The following is a 16,716-nucleotide window of genomic DNA, read 5'->3' as shown; positions in this document are numbered from 1 at the left end:
TTATCTATCCGGAGTTGTCCTGTTAAGTTTTTATATTGTTGTTCATGTTTTGTATCGTAATGCCTTTTTATGTTATATTCTTTTAATGTCGACACAGTCTCTGAGCATATTAAGCATACAGCTTTATCTTTGACAAAAGTGAAAAAATAATCAAATTTCCACTTTTCTTGGAAATGCCTGTGCTCATCCGCAACCTTCCGTTTTTTTGTTTGCTTTTCCGACATGCTATTAGAGATTAAAAATTTGAAAGTTAAAAAAATTTGTAGGAAAACTTAATTTTGAATAAAAAAAACTCTAATATTACCTTTTTGACAATAATATTGCACTCACGCTTTTCAAGAAACACAAGAATTGCTAAAATTGCTAGTTAACAGCTTACCAGTCTGACTGATTGTGTGACAGAAGCAAACACAAACAAGCACAGACACGGCGCGTTCGTATTGCATGTTTGAACAAGTCGCCGACAAGTGAGTAACTCGTTCACAAAAAATTGTTTCGGTTTAGTATGTACTACCATTTTATTATAATTAATTTTATAACAATATATTGATGGGAGAAAGTCGATAAAATAAATTAAATTTTAGAAATGCTTGGCGGGCCGCATAAACATGTTTAACGAGCCGCAAGCGGCCCGCGGGCCGCGTGTTGCTCATCCCTGGTTTAGATTTATAAAATAAATCATAGTAAAATTTTCAGCTGGTACGAGCTTTCGTAGTGTCTCCTCATAGCGAAGAAACTGTCATGGAAGGCGAGCACTTTTTTTTTAGGTACAGGCCTACACGGGTGACACCCGGGACGGGCCACCCCCACCGCCTCTTCCTAGCTACGCTTCTGAAGCTATATATATTCATTCATGAGTTGCAAATACGGGATGTCCTACATAAATCCGGATCTTAAACGATGGAAGCATTTATTATACATCTTTTCATGATGTGTTCATGGGCGTAGCCAGGAAGGGGCATGGATGGGCACTGCTCCGCAGTTAACCTGGTCCCCCTCTCTTGAAAATTACAGCCGAAAAAGTGTTGAGCCGATTTGCAAAAAGAAATAGAAAGCTGAAGCTAATTTAATTGGGTGTAGTGTACCCACTGAAAGCGTAGATCAGGCATGGTCAACGTACGGCCCGCTTAATGAATTTATGCAGCCCGCGAGTAATCTCTCAATTTTAGCTACTTAACTTCTAATAATTGATCGCATGGATTCGCAATACTGCCTTATATCCTCACAATATGAAAGGTGAGAAATTCTGATGCCCAAAAAAAAAACAAGGTCAATGGCTAGCCGTGCGTTAAAATTAACGACCCGGCAAAACTGTCGGCCACCCCTGGTCTAGATTCAGATTAAAGAAGGGGTTAACTATATTGTAGAATGGTAAAAAAATAATAATAATTGATTTTGATTGGTTAATTTTTGTTTAACGCATTGTTAGAGTTCGGTATTAATGTTACGAGAACGTATGATTAAAGAAAGTTTCATATTATATGTGTTAAGTTATTGTCGATTCCTATGGAAATTTTATTTTAATTAACAATAATTTGAAATAATTCATTTTTGTGTCATGCTGGCCTCTCCATAACAAAACCCTGGCTACGCCAATGGATGTGTTGAGAATAAAACCATCTCGGTTTCTTTCATTACTGTAATTTTATTTTATCTCGTCCTTATTTTCAATATGAATAATATAATAATTTGCTCACTCTATGAATGTGATTTGAGACACCATGTACAGTATAATGCATATATATATATATTATATATAAATAGTTTAAAAGTAACCGAAATAATTCATTTTCTCAGTATTTACCTATTTTCGATTTGCGGTTCGGTATATAAGCAGAACAGTAAAACAATCTTAAAACGAGTCATTAACGATACACGTTCAAAGTTGTTCCCAATATTTTGTTCGGACGAATTAGGCGAATTTTATTTCAAAAGTGACGAAAAAGTTTAATTATAACGTTTAAAAAATACAGTAACCCTTCGTTATACCGGTTACTCGGATATATCATATTTTTTTCTTCCAAAAACAAAAGCGCTTTGGGCAATAATGGATAGATACATGAGATATATCGCGCCATCTGATATATCACATATTTGGCTTATGGTCCGAGATACCCATAAAAGATTCTGTAGTTACTTGCTAGAATTCAACTCAGGCTCCTACCGCTGACGCCTTAACCGTTTCGTGGCTAAAGACTAAACTTTTTTCTGTTGCGATTATCATCTAATAAATAGATTGAAAGCCTTCAAATTTAATTATTTGATTACATATAAAATTTATAATTAAAACTGGAAAAGTTTCATTTGTTTTACAATCACATTCTTTCGGGTTGCTTTGATAATTTCTGTTGCTTTTCCGCTGGATGGATAAAACCGCCGAGCACTGGTAGTTAGTCTCGGATTCGTACAAGTCTGGCCAACGGGCTGGCCGCGAAGATTTTTCCGTATTTTCAAGGGTCTAACGTCTAAATAGTAAATAGGGGCCAGTTTCCTATAGAAAGTCCTTCCGGAAGGCATTCCCTTGGCTGATGACCCACGAGTTGCGTTGCCTTATTCCATTAATCCAATTTTGTTGATTTTCAGGCTTTCTCAATGGATTAAAATTGAATCGTTTTACGAAAAAAATAAAATAAATAAACATCACACGTCCATAATGGTTAACTGTGACTATTTGATGAAAGAGTTAAAGTTTGCCCGAGTTCGTTGAATAATTTATAGAAATGCTCTCCGAGCTTCTCGAAAAGTTGAAATTTTGGACATTTGAGATTTTTGCGTAGATTGATTCGGTTACAACCCAATATTACACCGAATGAGCGAAGGTTGAATAAAAATTCGATTTAAAAAATTATCGAGTTAGAGTAATTGTGAAATCGCAAGGCAGATGGTTGCATAAATTTATTTAATATTAAAACGCATAATCATTGTACATATAAATGCGAAAAATAATATATATTTTCGATTTATAAAATACCGTGCATTTGAAATTTGTGTAAACATTTCCATTAATAAATAAAAAATATTTTCTTATTACGTATAAAAGTTGTAGCACGTCCGCAGATACATGTGGCTCCTAGCTGCAATACGTATCATTTTGTTGTTGTTGTTTTTTGACATTTTGAGAGAAAGACAAACATCTGGCGCGAAAAATATGAAAGCTGGGGTAAATGACCGTCGGGCAGATGGCTATTTCGGCTCATATATCGGAGACAAATGACGGAAACATTTTAAATTCGGCAATGTTTAACAAGGAGTGTCATAATCGAATAACGATTAATAATTTACTTAGACGATATCATCTTTAATTCCATAAAAAATTGATTTAAAATTGCATAGCCGTTTAGACGGAGGAGTAGCCGAACGGTTAAATTGGCAGCCTACCGCCGTAGGGAATTGGGAATCGATGCGGACGGGCTGAAAAGAACCCAGGAATTTTTCGGGAGGATGGTCCGTCCCTCACTACCCAGCCGGCCCATTGTGGACCTAGCCGAACCACAATGTGCTGGCTAAAAATGCTCTCTTAGAGCCGCCGCAAACTACAGGAAGCAAGAGCTAGCGTACTCTCGGTCGCGCTCCTAAGCCCCGCCTTTTTTCCCATGATGCTATGGGCCATTTTTGCTAGGTAAGCTACTCGAGCACGAAGCAGCCGCAAACTACACAACGTTTGCTGGCATAACTAGTCCACATGACGTGGAATCCAGATGTGGATTGGCTATAGAACAAAGATTTTATTATAACCTATACTTGTCAGTTTTCGTTCCGTCAGTTATTATAACGGAACCTATCTGTCAGTTTTCGTTCCGAACTTTGAAACAGAATGGGAAAAATATGCCTATTAGTTAAGCCTAACTAGGCTTAAGCCTATTTATAAGTAACTATTTTAATATACAACGTTTATACCATTTTCTTTTCAATACTGAATGTATTAATCAAGTAATTTACGTACATCGATAAAATTCTATTATTTCTTTTACGACGTGTGGCATGTTTATGTAGTCATCCATTTTCCGCTGCTCTCTCTTGCTAGCGTAATGCTCTCGTTGTTGAATTCTGTGAACAGCGAGAGTACTCTCGTATCGCTGCTCTAGCAAAGGAAAAACCACGTGAGCAAGAAGAGAGGGGCGGAGCCTTTGACGTCATCGGTTGTGCTAGGGCACGTTTGCTAGCATTTTGCTCTCGCAAAGTGCTAGTTTGCGGCGGCTCTTAATGCCCATAGGGCGGAAAGAGTTATTAAAAAAACAAAACAAAATAACCGTTTAATAAAAAATATTAGTTGGTTAAACTTCATAATATTACGAAAGTTTTAAGTATTAAAAAATTACGCTTTTGGCGGAAAATATCGTTTTAAAATGAATCTTAAATGGCAAAATAGTCGACGACAATAATTAAAATTTCATGTTAAATATACTGAAGACAAAAATATATTAAAAACGAATAAGTGTACGGCAGGGAAACAAACCGCAGGGTGGCGCATAGTAGTAGTAGAAGGATGGTAATTTGTAAAGCGGCAACTTGTAATTATTGTATATATAATATGGAAATAGCGTAAGTGAGAGGTTTCTATTGATATAATTGCGACTCGTGCCTGGTGTATTTCGCGTCTAAAAATATTTAATCTTAGAAATTCAAATTTTACCTTTGGTATTTAAATGACAATTTTTTATGTTTTATTTATTTATTTTAAAGCCATTAGTCGAAATGTCAGTTTATTTTTTAAGTCGAATTGCTTTTCCTTATTAATTAAATCCTTTAATGTTTACGCTATGTTCACTATGATCATCGATGGAATTTTTACCACGAACATAACCCAAGTTACTTTTAGATAATATGTGTATATCTGTACACATACACAACTTACCTAAAGGTAACTTATACCATTTGCCTATAATAACGGGGAAAATAAAATTCTTGTACGAATGCAAAGTGATAATGAAATGTTTAAAATTCGTTTATCGTCAGTCGTGTGCTTTCGAATTTGGTAAGATAGTTTCAATTTGTTATACTAATTTTTCAACAGTTGGAAATCTTGATAAGTAAACATTCCTGTAGATAAGGTTAACTAAAAATAGATATTACAAAATCTATATTAAATTAATATTTATTAATTGAAGAATATTGTGCAAAAGTATTTAATTTGTTTAAAAAATATTACTAAATTTAAAACTCTGTCAAATATTTTACTCTTTCCACCCCCTGGGTACTAAGACTTTTCTAATCGTAGTGGTTGTGGGACCCGCCAAACTCATAGATGGGTGATGGGAGACGGGGCCTGACATAACCGGGTCGGGCTGCCTCCGAAATCTCTCGGTTCGGTCTCGGGTTCTTCGAAATGACGTGCCCGCATGCCGACCTCCTTCGGTCGTCGACCCGTCGAATACGTATAATAATGTAATGTTTAAGCATACAATATTTTTTGGTAAATATATAATATACTTTTTAACTGGTGGTGCGCTTGGGATTTTATTTTGTGGAGCTCGGTCGAACGGATATAAAAAACTTTTTATTATGAATTCCATAAAATTTCGTCCTTGTGTCACCTCTACGGTTTCCGAATTCCCGACATTTCAGAAGCTTCGGAAATTCGAAATGGGAAATTGTATTTCCCAAAATACCATATTTACTCGCATATATGACCTTGCATTTAGGACAAGGTGTGACTTTAAAGATCAAAATAAAGAAAATTAGATCTATTAATACAATTCCAATTTTATTTTGTTTAATCGTAAGTAAAATATCAAATGAACATAAATGCACATACATTGTCCCGCAAAAATTACTGGCATTTTAAACTTTAAAGAAAAATTTTGTAAAATTGACAGCATAATTTGTTCATGTAAAGCTAGACAATCGGGAACCTTTTTTTGCCAATTCTTAACAGTCGAATCCACTCTCCGTCGATTACACTTACGAATTTCTCCAAATTCTGATTTCTGAATAATTGTCTGTTTTCACATGGGAATGGATTAAAACTTATATCGTGCTCCCGTGTGATTTTGGAATTTCAGTCTGGAATTCAATTCAAAAGCTTTGCTTTTTCTATTGCTATTTGTCTTTACTTCTGACAATATACAAGAACAATTCAAACAACCCAGATAAAATACTTATGTTTTTAAATACAAGAGGGTGAGCATCTGGGAAAAAATGCAAATATATGGTTTCCAAAAATTATTTGCAAAAACGCAAAGAATCTTTTGCTTGCATATTTAGGACGAACTAGGAATTTGAAGCTGTGATAAATGAATAAAACTCTCGTCTTATATGCGAGTAAATATGATAATGTTTTATATATAATTTTCGTTAATGATCCGTAATAATGGCTAAGCTTCTTTTGTATATTATTTTCAGGTCTTGCTTTGAACATAATTTGGTTATGTTTTTATTGTTTTCATTAAGTAAACTGCCAGTTTTTTTGAAGTAGCGTAAATTACTAAGTAATAACTTGTAATATTAATAAACCGACGGGTGAAATTATATAGGATAACATTTAATTTTATTCGAGAATTACAAAAATCTTTGATTCAAAAAAAGTTTGGCTACTTCAAATCTAGATAATTTGAAGTCGTTTTTTTTTTTTTTTTTCATTTTTTTTTTTCATTTTTTTTTTGTTCCTTGAGTTTCAAAATAAAGTTTTGCCATATGTCACAATTGTTGGCCAGAAACAAATCGATAGAATATGGTTGGTAGTATCAGCTGTCACTTTGTGGAGAACAGAAACAGTTTACACGGAGAAATATTTATTTTCACAAACTGGGATTTGACTGCAATCTAAGGTAAACTACTTTAGATTTCTTTAGTTAGTTTACCTGAAGATGATTTTGTAGTCAAATCCTGGGTTGTGAAAATAAATATTTTTCTGTTTAAATACAAACTGTTTTCTGTTCTCCATGATCGTGTGTGCTTGATTTACAAGAGCTAAAATTAGCTGGTCGTGTGTTGTCTGATTCTGGTGTCACATATGTGTTTCTGATGGCATGTAATATAGTGACACAATGTAAGTTTACGTAGCGATAAATAGTCTAAAAGATAAAATCTTTTAGACTAAAAAAAAATCTTTAGATAAATAAATGTCTAAAAGATACGATAGCCTGATGAAGACCAAGTTTCTGGTTGAAAGTGTTAGTTTTTATCTAAAGCTGTTCATACTGGGATATAAAAAAAAATTTTTAATGTGTTGATTCATCCTTCCCAGGGATTGAGTGAGAAGTTGTTCTGAAAGATACATTTTGAATGGTACATTTATTCCCCATTGTGGGTATTACTGGGTTCTAGGGGCTGATTTTCCTGCTTTCCAAACTTACTTTTCTCGGGAATTTGGGAATGGAAAAATGAAAAATATTCCCAAGAATGAATGGAAAGGGATTCCCATCTGGAAACCCTAGTGACCACTAATTTGTAAGTAATATAGAAATAGAAGACACGACACAATATAAATAAAAAAGATGAATTTTAATTAAGAAAAGATTTTTGGAAAATTTTCTAGTGTCTGTTTTCCGTTTTCTTGGATGGTGCCAAGGCCCTTGGTCCCTCTGGGCACCACTGCTTTTAACATGTAATTCTGAAAGTTTCTCAAAGTTATGATAAATCTAAGAAAGTTAATTTATGCAATGCTGTTAAGAAAAACTTTATATTCATTAAAAAAAGCTCCAGGCCTTCGAAATGTGGCTCTACCAAAGAATGCTGAAAATCCCGTGGGCGGCCAAGATAACCAATGCACAGGTCATGCAGGACATGCACATGGACCGGAACCTGATCAAAACCATCATCAGCAGGAAATGCAAATACCTAGGCCTCATCACTAGGAATCACCAAAAATACCATCTTCTGCCACTCATCCTGGAGGGCAGGATTGAAGGCAAGAAATGCTCAGGCAGATCGAAAATGGCCTGGCTAGACAACATCAACACCTGGCTTCACATGACAACAGCACAAATTCTACACACAGTGCTAGACTGAGAACAATATCAATACAAAGTCACAAATGCCATTCGGCAGCATTGAAGAAAAAGATGCTCATTAAAAATAAATTGACTATCAAGTAGGTTCAATACTAAAAGCAAAATTGAATTATCCTTAAAAAATGGTCAAATACTAAAATACCAACCAAATATAAAAATTATAAGGGTTGTTCAAATGAAACAAACTGCTCCATAAAATACACATGGTGTCACTGATCAGAGGAATTAGAGTATATATAGCATAATGACAAAATTGCATTAGCTACTATAGGAAATAACCTGCAGCATTCAGATGTGTCCCAATTTGGTATGTTTGTATATACCCTCTGCATAAAAAGAGGAAGGCTGCTTGATGAATTATTTAGTTACAGCTGCTCATACTTTGCTGTTAGAATGGTGTCTGACAACATTTTTGAGCTTCGAGAAACTTTTTTAAAAGTCCAAAGACATGGAAGTCTAAATGCAACATATTAGGGCTATAAGACAGATGCTGCAGAATTTCTCATCCAACATAGACCACATAATACTGCAACCAGTGCTATGTTGCTTGGCATGTATTATGCAAAAGCACAATACTGCAGTATAACATGCCTGGGCATTTTCTTTTTTACGGTAATGTGGACTTTCTACAGGGTATTACAATACTTATTATCATTTAACAATTGAATGTTACAAGGATTGCACCTTGTAACACTAACTGATGAGCAATGGACCCTTCTGGTTGAAAAAAGACAAAATGATCCTACCAGCATTTGTGGTAGAACAAGTCTTCTTTCTTGTTGGTGATGATGGATGTTTTCACTGCATGCTCATGTTTTATCTTGAATCAAAAATGTGCATCATGTATCATCACTGGTGATAATTTGTGATAAAAAGTCATTCTCATAATTGCAGTAACATGTAAGGTGCTCCAATGTCAATGATGCATCCATATAATTTTACTTCTGTTCCACTGTCAGATGCTTTGGAACCTGTTGGACACATACTTTTTTGGAACTTCTGATGTTGACGAATGATTGTACTGATTAAGCTGATATTGAGGTCACTCTGTGCGCCAATTATTGAATGGTTATTTGCTGATTATCCTTCACTGTATGGTCTACCATGGCAATGTTTTCCTTGTGATGGTGAGCTTACTCTGCCCCAGTTGTGGTTTATCTGTCGTAGTTTTACAGCTTTAGAGAAACATCTCATACTGTTTAAACACAGTTCTGCAAGCCAAACCCTCCTCATTGTATATGGCTTGCATATGCTGAAGAATATCCACAGGTCATGACTCATTCACTTTTTCCTGTTAAAAATGAAAGAAGTTCAAATGTAATCATAATTGTTAGATTGGGGTTGTGAGACACTGCTCACTATGCAGGATGGAAATATTTTATTTTGTCTAAAGATTGTGAGATAGAAAAAATAAATGTAAACTCACGCTAAAGTTGTATATTCTTCTGATAAATATCACTGAGTTCAGCGTTAAAGTAAACTTGCTACCCTTTGTTATACCTACGCTATGTAGACGACATCCTACTAGCATGGGAAAACTCGGAGGAAGAATTCATCCGATTTATGCAGCAGCTATCAAGCGTTTATCCCACCATCAAATTCACTTGGGAAAAGGAGCGGGACCAAGCTATAACGTTTCTGGATATGCGGATACAGAAATCGCCAGAAGGACCACAGTTTGCGGTATACCACAAATCCAATATGATTCCCCACATCACGCCGGCTGATGCATTCCAACCATCACGGTATGTCAATGCTGCCATAGCAGCTCTCATCAGAAGGGCAATACTACTTTCGTCATCGCAAGACCTAATAAACGCTGAATTGGAGATTGTACGAACGGCAGTACATCACGCTGGGTTTACAGGCGCCAAATTTACGCATGTACTGCGTAGAGTAAACGATTCAATCCACCCGTTCACAACGCTACACAACAAAAAAGAAATGTCAATAGTACCGTCAGCATTGCCGTATCTAGAAGCACGTTCCATACTCATTAGCCGTATATTCCGGCGGTACAGCTTTGTACTTCCCTTAACCCCTCTACCCAGCCTACGCAGGAGCATATGTAACGACTGAGACAAAATCAGCGCATTAGAAAAATCAGGAGTTTACGCAGTGCCGTTAGAAAATCCAACAACAGGAGCAATAGAGAAGTACATAGGGGCAACAACAAGAATGCTCGCATGCCGTATTGCGGAACACCAGGATGATATAAATAAAGGAAGACAAACAACAGAGTTGGCCAGAAAAGTTCTGCAACAAGATTATACTCCGCTACGGTCGGAAACAGTGCTCCGCAAGAGCTGCAACAATAGAAAGATTACATTCATCTGGGAAGCGCTCCTCACAATAACATCAGAGGCATGCAACATCCCCACCCTGGAATTGCCCGAAATATGGGTTACTCTTTATAAGCGCCTAAACACCCAAGCATGCCGACAGTCGCACACTTAGCGCGCTTGTTTTTCAATGCATGCGCCGTCAGTCGCACCGATTTAAAATCTTCCGAACTGGCGAAGTTACCGAACGCTAAAAATCTATTTTTAAAATTTCACCAACGAAACTTTTTCCGTTGTCTGCTTGGAACGCTCGGTACGTGCCACTTTCATATTTGTTCTTTTCTTTTTCGCCTGAGGACGACGAACATAACTTTGTCGAAAGTGCTTGCAGCATAAAGGAAATTTTACTTTAACGCTGAACTCAGTGATATTTATCAGAAGAATATAGGATTGTGAGATACTTGTCACATTAAGGTTCCTGACATCAGTTAGGATAGAAAAGAATAATTGCATCCTAACTCACAATAAGACAAATGTCTTAAGTTTAACCTAAATCCAAGTGGTTAATCTAAGTACTTGTGGTAAATCTGAGTGGTAAGGAGGGAATATTGATTAGGAAATGAAGGTAGGCTTAATTAAGGAAATAACTAACTATATTTATTTATATATCAATGATTAAATACCATGTCTAAATAATACAACAAATCTATACTTCTATCTGAAGATTCCTGATTCAACTGCCGAATACAAGAGAGTTTACATAATTCTTATATTACATGGGGATGTAGTATGAGAACCTTTTTCTTTATGGAAGGAATGTCTTGTCTCATTCTTCCTTAATGGGATTGAAGCATCAATGAATATAAGGCGGGAACATAATCAATGGGCTAGCGATCCCCTTCAGCTAAAAACAAGGCTGTACATGACTAAAGCCTTAGATGGCTAGTGACTATTTGTTATAAAAAGCTGATCTCCATCTTTTTATAACAAATCAGTGGACCAATAGGATTTGTCCCAATTCGTTCCTGCAAAAATGAAAGTTTAAGAAGGAATGAACTACAACTTCCTCTGATTCACAGGAAAAAGAGGAGAGACATTGAATATTGATAAAATTTCATCCTTTTTTTCAAGCGAATAAATTATTATTTAAACTAAATTACCATATATTTCTGCAGATAAGACGACCTTCAGATAAGATGAGGTATAAATTTTCATCAAAGTTCTATAGTTTTAGTATATATCTGTCCTATAAGACAACTCGCAAATTATCAACAGCCTATGAATTTAATTTAGATCAACAATCATCATCAGGATAATAATACTGTATAGCATATACAGAATTATGTCCTATTTGTAATTTTTTGAATGAATAAATTTTATTTTTTGCCTTGCAAACATTGGCACTGATTCAGGCATTCGGGTAATGACCTTGACTATTCACAAAAATGTCATATGGGCTATTCTATTTTGTGGACATGCCCTACTCTCTACTAGTAAATAATTACGGTTTGTCCATTTTTTATAATTGTTTTAATTTATATAAATTTCAATCTAATTTTTCTGTATCTGTCCTATAAGACGACCCTAGATTTTGGGGGCCTTTTTTTATGATTCAATTATCATCTTATCTGTGGAAATATAGGGTAATTTTATAATTCTTTTCTAAACTTTAAAATACTCCCAAACTCCTGATTCTCACATATATATATATATATATATATATATATTTATGATTGTGTGAGAATCAGGAGTTTGGGAACATTTTATATATTTACTATATATATAGTAAGTTATATATTTATCTAGGTTGGTTTTCTGCATTGGATAACGTTGTTGTTTCAGAGCTTAATGAATAGATAAATTTAATATCGCTTTTCATTTTTAAGCCATTGCTGACCCCCCTATTAAAAGTTTTTTTTCATAGCCCATGCAGTCTGTTTTTTATTTGAACAACACTTACTTTTCATTTTCAAATTTATTGTCTTTATGCTAAGGTCTGTAAGCTGGACATGAAACTTTCAAAATGCTAAGTTACACTTATACTGGATACTTATTTGAGAGTTTCTAATCCATACCATCATCAACTTTTATTGAAAACTACTAGTCCCAAACTTTTACAATCTTTAGGTCCTTTTTTCATAAAAATATATTTGTTTTGCTTGAGAGTATTTTTCAATATTCTAGTTACTACGGGACATGCTCACTAAATGGTCTGTCCAAATACTGTAATGAAAAGAGGCAAAAAATTCTAAGAAATAGGTCTTCAGAACAGAGATATGGTTTGTGCTGTCCAACTAAAAGCTGATAAAATCTGTACTTCAAGCACAAGTATCGCTTGTTTCTGTTTTGTTTGTTTTCTTGAAGATTATTTTCAACACATTGAAAAGACTTTAAGAGGTTTAACAATTTAAAACTACAATATTTAAAAAATTTTTGTGTATGATATTAGAAAATAGACAATAACATTAAATAACTCCACTACTCAACACACCGGAATTAATTCAAAAAATTACATACACAGAACCTTTTACAATGTGATAACGCATAAATATCAACAAACAAACATTTTCGAACCCCCTTCTGGGCTCTGCATCGGGTTCCAAACCATTTCTAGATGGATGTTCAATTGCCATTAAATATCAGTTCAATTCACATGTCCTTTAAATATCAGCTTGATCGTAGGTTCAAAAGGATTTACAAAAACCAGGTTACGCATGCGCAACAGGTCAGCCCATCCATGTATAATGGGTGACTAGAGTGTGCTATGAATTAACTCTTGCCAAGCCATGACAAAACCATCTCTATAAAATTTATGCATGTGCTGGTGATGGAGGATTTAAAGATGTGCGTAGCCTCCAACCATTTGAGGTGTTCAATGGGAGGCACATCGTGGAGGAGATTTGCCTCGGTGAAGTCTGCTACTATGTCCAGATCAGTTTCATAAGTAGCAAGGGCTGTGGATATATATCAGGCCCCTATCATACCTATTATCCCTTAAAGAGACACTATAGATTCTGGGGCATCTGCTGGGATTAGGAGGGTCCTTCCCATTACATAGGATGTTGAAAATAGTAGGGCACCTTCTGAAAGTGATACATAGCTGGTGCTTCCTGGCAACCTTGGCATATAGAGATCTTAAGTACGGGTTGTATTTGATGGAGATTCGTTCTATGTCTTCTGGTTGGTTATCAAAAGGCTGGTCCAATTCCCATGCATTTTCTGAATATATACATTGATGATGATGTATCAGCCTATGCATACCTTTCTGATACCTGTGTTCGGCGGCTAAACAGACTATATATGCTAGTTCGGTATCACGAGCCTGGATGTTAGAAGAAGGTGTAAAGGCTCTTCTGATTAAGGCTCTAAAGGCTGCATTCTTGTATGTAACCGAATCGTAGGGCCCAGCAGGAATGTACGACAATGTAGATCTGTGTTTATGATATACCAAAAAGTGTGGATGCCCAAGCTTTCCACTTTAATGTTTATATCCAGAAAGTGTACTTCGGAAGGGTTAGATTGCTCTATTTCTAGTGTCAACCCGTAGGGGTTAATGTTAAAAGAATCGACCAAGGTTGTTACATCCGGTGCGGTTTTCTAAAAAAATTAACATACAGTGGAACCTCACACAACAAGTATTTTGCATAACGAGCAAAACAAATTGTAAAAATTTGCCTCGCTTAATGAGCAATGTTTCACGTAACGAGTGATGAAAAGAGGGGAAGTCCCAAATTGTGCACATGTGGCATGTTCCATCAGTCTGTGTTTAGCACTCATTCTGCTAGCATCTTAGTGTCGCTTGTGATCACATATTTTTCCAAAGTTCTGTTCACACATATTACTTATAAACATTGTAACATTAACATATAAACATTAACAACCAAAGTCCGTTATATAATAAACACGCCAAATGATATGCCAAATTCTTGGGTCATTAAATTTAATGACCGATTCTAAATTAAATTTTAGAAATGTCTGAATTAAAAGTTAACTATTTATAATTATTAAATTTAATACAAGATGGAAACATAACTGCCTACCTCTAGTCAAATTAATTAATTTCTAATATTTAATTATAGCCTTTACATAAACCAAGAATTTGGCATATTGTTTGGAGTGTTTATCAAAGATATTAGCTGTAATTTTTTTTTTTTTCTTCTTTTTGTTTCTGCAAATCGAATTCTCATTCCAGGATGATTCATTCCATGCTAGAAGAAAAGATGGTGATGATTTACGCTCTTTAACATTGTATATTGTACAATTTTTTTTTTTGAATAAATGTTATACATAAAACATTTGAGCATTTTTTTGGTGTGGAACACATTATCGTATTTTATATTAATTTCTATGGGCAAAGTTGTTTCGCTTAACGAGTGTTTTGCATTAGGAGTAAGACTCTGGAATAAATTATGCTCGTTAAGCGAGGTTCCACTGTAATTTGGTATTCCAGTTTAACACCAATATCTACACACAAGGTAGGGGGATGCCCATGGGCAGCCCGGTTTCTGGCACCTGTGTGAAATGGTTGTGTAGCAGTTGGATAGCAAGGTCCTCCCTCAATTCTTCCTCAACATCCAATTGTATAGGAGGTATATTGATGACATCATTATTTTTTTGGAAAATCGCACTGGATGTAACAACCTTGGTAGATTCTTTTAACAATTTGGCAGATCATCTAGTTTTTATTAAAAATTAGGTTTTTGTTGTTATTTATAAATATCCAAACTAGTGTATAAATATCCAAATTAGTGTTTATCCTCCAATTTGTTAAATGTTTGTCTATGAGGACTGAGCTTATTAATAGGACATATTGCACTGGTGCTTTGGTTTTTGCAACCAAAGAAAAAACTTATTCAGAGAAACAAACAATCTTTATTTTCACCTTGCATTATACCTGTACACCCTTTGTTTGTGTTTCGGACCTTTAGGTCCCTCCTTAGCAGGTTTACAAAAGCATGGCACTAAAACAAAATTTATAAAACTTTAAAATAATATATAACAAAAATTATCCACAATAATATATAGTTGTTATCATGACTTACAATTACCTTGTCGTTAATTACTTCGATACATAAATAAATACACAGAAGAATTCCTATCACAATATTACAAAACCTGTATAAAGTTAAAATATATTTATAAAAATATAATGTTCCAAAATTTGCAGTACAAAAGTTACCCGACAAAATGATATTTAGATGTTAATATGACTTACAATTTCTCCATTGTTAATTTCTTCGATATGTAAATAAATATACTGAAAAATCTTTATCGTGATACTACAATACCTGTATAAAGTTAAAAAATATTTATAAAAATATAATGTTCTAAAATGTTTAAAGAGTTTTTACTCATATGGTTTTTTGGTTGCAGCAGCAAACGATAAATAGCTTTTTCACTTAGCATACTCCTTTATAAACTTTCTATTCTATTTCTCCTGTTATTGAGGATACTGTTCCATGATTGGTGTATTTTTTTTGCCCAAGTTATCGTTCATTCTGTTCGTTTGTCGTTTAATGTAAATATGTTTGTATAACTGTCTTTTAAAATTATTATTATTTTTTCTTTCTTTATTTTTATCGTATCTAAAGCAATTTCACAACCCTCTTTATGCTACTGGCAAATTTGCATAATTTCCTTTTATCACACTTTATCACTCTTTTATCCATATTTTTAATTTTCTTCTTGTCTCTCTTATATATGTTCTTTTTTGTCCACAGCTGCAATCAAATGAATAAACTGCATCTTTTTCTTCTATTTTATCTGTTTTTTTATTCTCTCAAATTTAAATATTTTTTGGTTGAATCTAGTTTGTCTGGTATTAAGTATATTTTATCAGCCAATATGTTCTTTACCTTTTCAAATAATTTAGGTATATATTTTAATTTTACAAAATTTTTTCTTTATCAAATTGTTTTTTCTTTGTATATTAATAGTCATCTTCTGCATCCAATCATTTAACAGTTTTTTTGGATAATCATTTAATATAAACATTTTTATTATTTGTTCTATTTTGGTTTCTTGATTTTCTTCAATGGGCCAACAATAATATAAATTGAAGATTTTGCAGTATTCACAGAACACCTTCTATGGAAAATTCCAGAAGAAGAAAGAAATAAAATAAGATCAGGTATGCAAAACATAGTAAAAAATTAGAAATTAAATTAAAAAAAACATTAAATAAGGTTAAAACTTATAAGAGACAGCTTAATAACATAAAAACATTTCTAGCAGATAATGATCTGGAATTGTTTCTAGGTGACAAGACAAAACAAATAATAATTATGAATACAGAAAAGAAAATAGTAGTAATAAAAGAATTGATACTAGAAGGAAAATACCAGCAATTGAAAAAAAAAGATCCATTTAAAGATATGTTAAAGTTATTGGACATGGAATTAGAAAAACTGGAAAAACAACAATTAATAATGGATGAAGATGTCAAAAAAGTCAAAACAGCAGATCACAGAACACAAAATTCA

At 34.2% G+C, this 16,716-nt stretch overlaps 1 protein-coding gene across 1 annotated transcript in view; it reads left to right on the top strand.

Moving 5' to 3' along the window:
- Positions 1-4,430: 4,430 nt before the first annotated feature.
- Positions 4,431-16,716, top strand: part of LOC136982478 (diacylglycerol lipase-beta-like) — a 76,813-nt gene continuing 64,527 nt past the window's right edge. The window contains exon 1 of the mRNA XM_067278970.1: positions 4,431-4,542. The gene's annotated coding sequence lies outside the window, so the exon portion shown is untranslated. The remainder of the gene's footprint in view (positions 4,543-16,716) is intronic.

This window comes from Centruroides vittatus, unplaced genomic scaffold (assembly GCF_030686945.1).
Source record: "Centruroides vittatus isolate TY-2023 unplaced genomic scaffold, ASM3068694v2 contig_846, whole genome shotgun sequence".
NCBI lineage: Eukaryota > Metazoa > Arthropoda > Arachnida > Scorpiones > Buthidae > Centruroides > Centruroides vittatus.
Note: the sequence above shows the minus strand (reverse complement) of the source record. Positions and strands in the feature narration are given on the sequence as shown.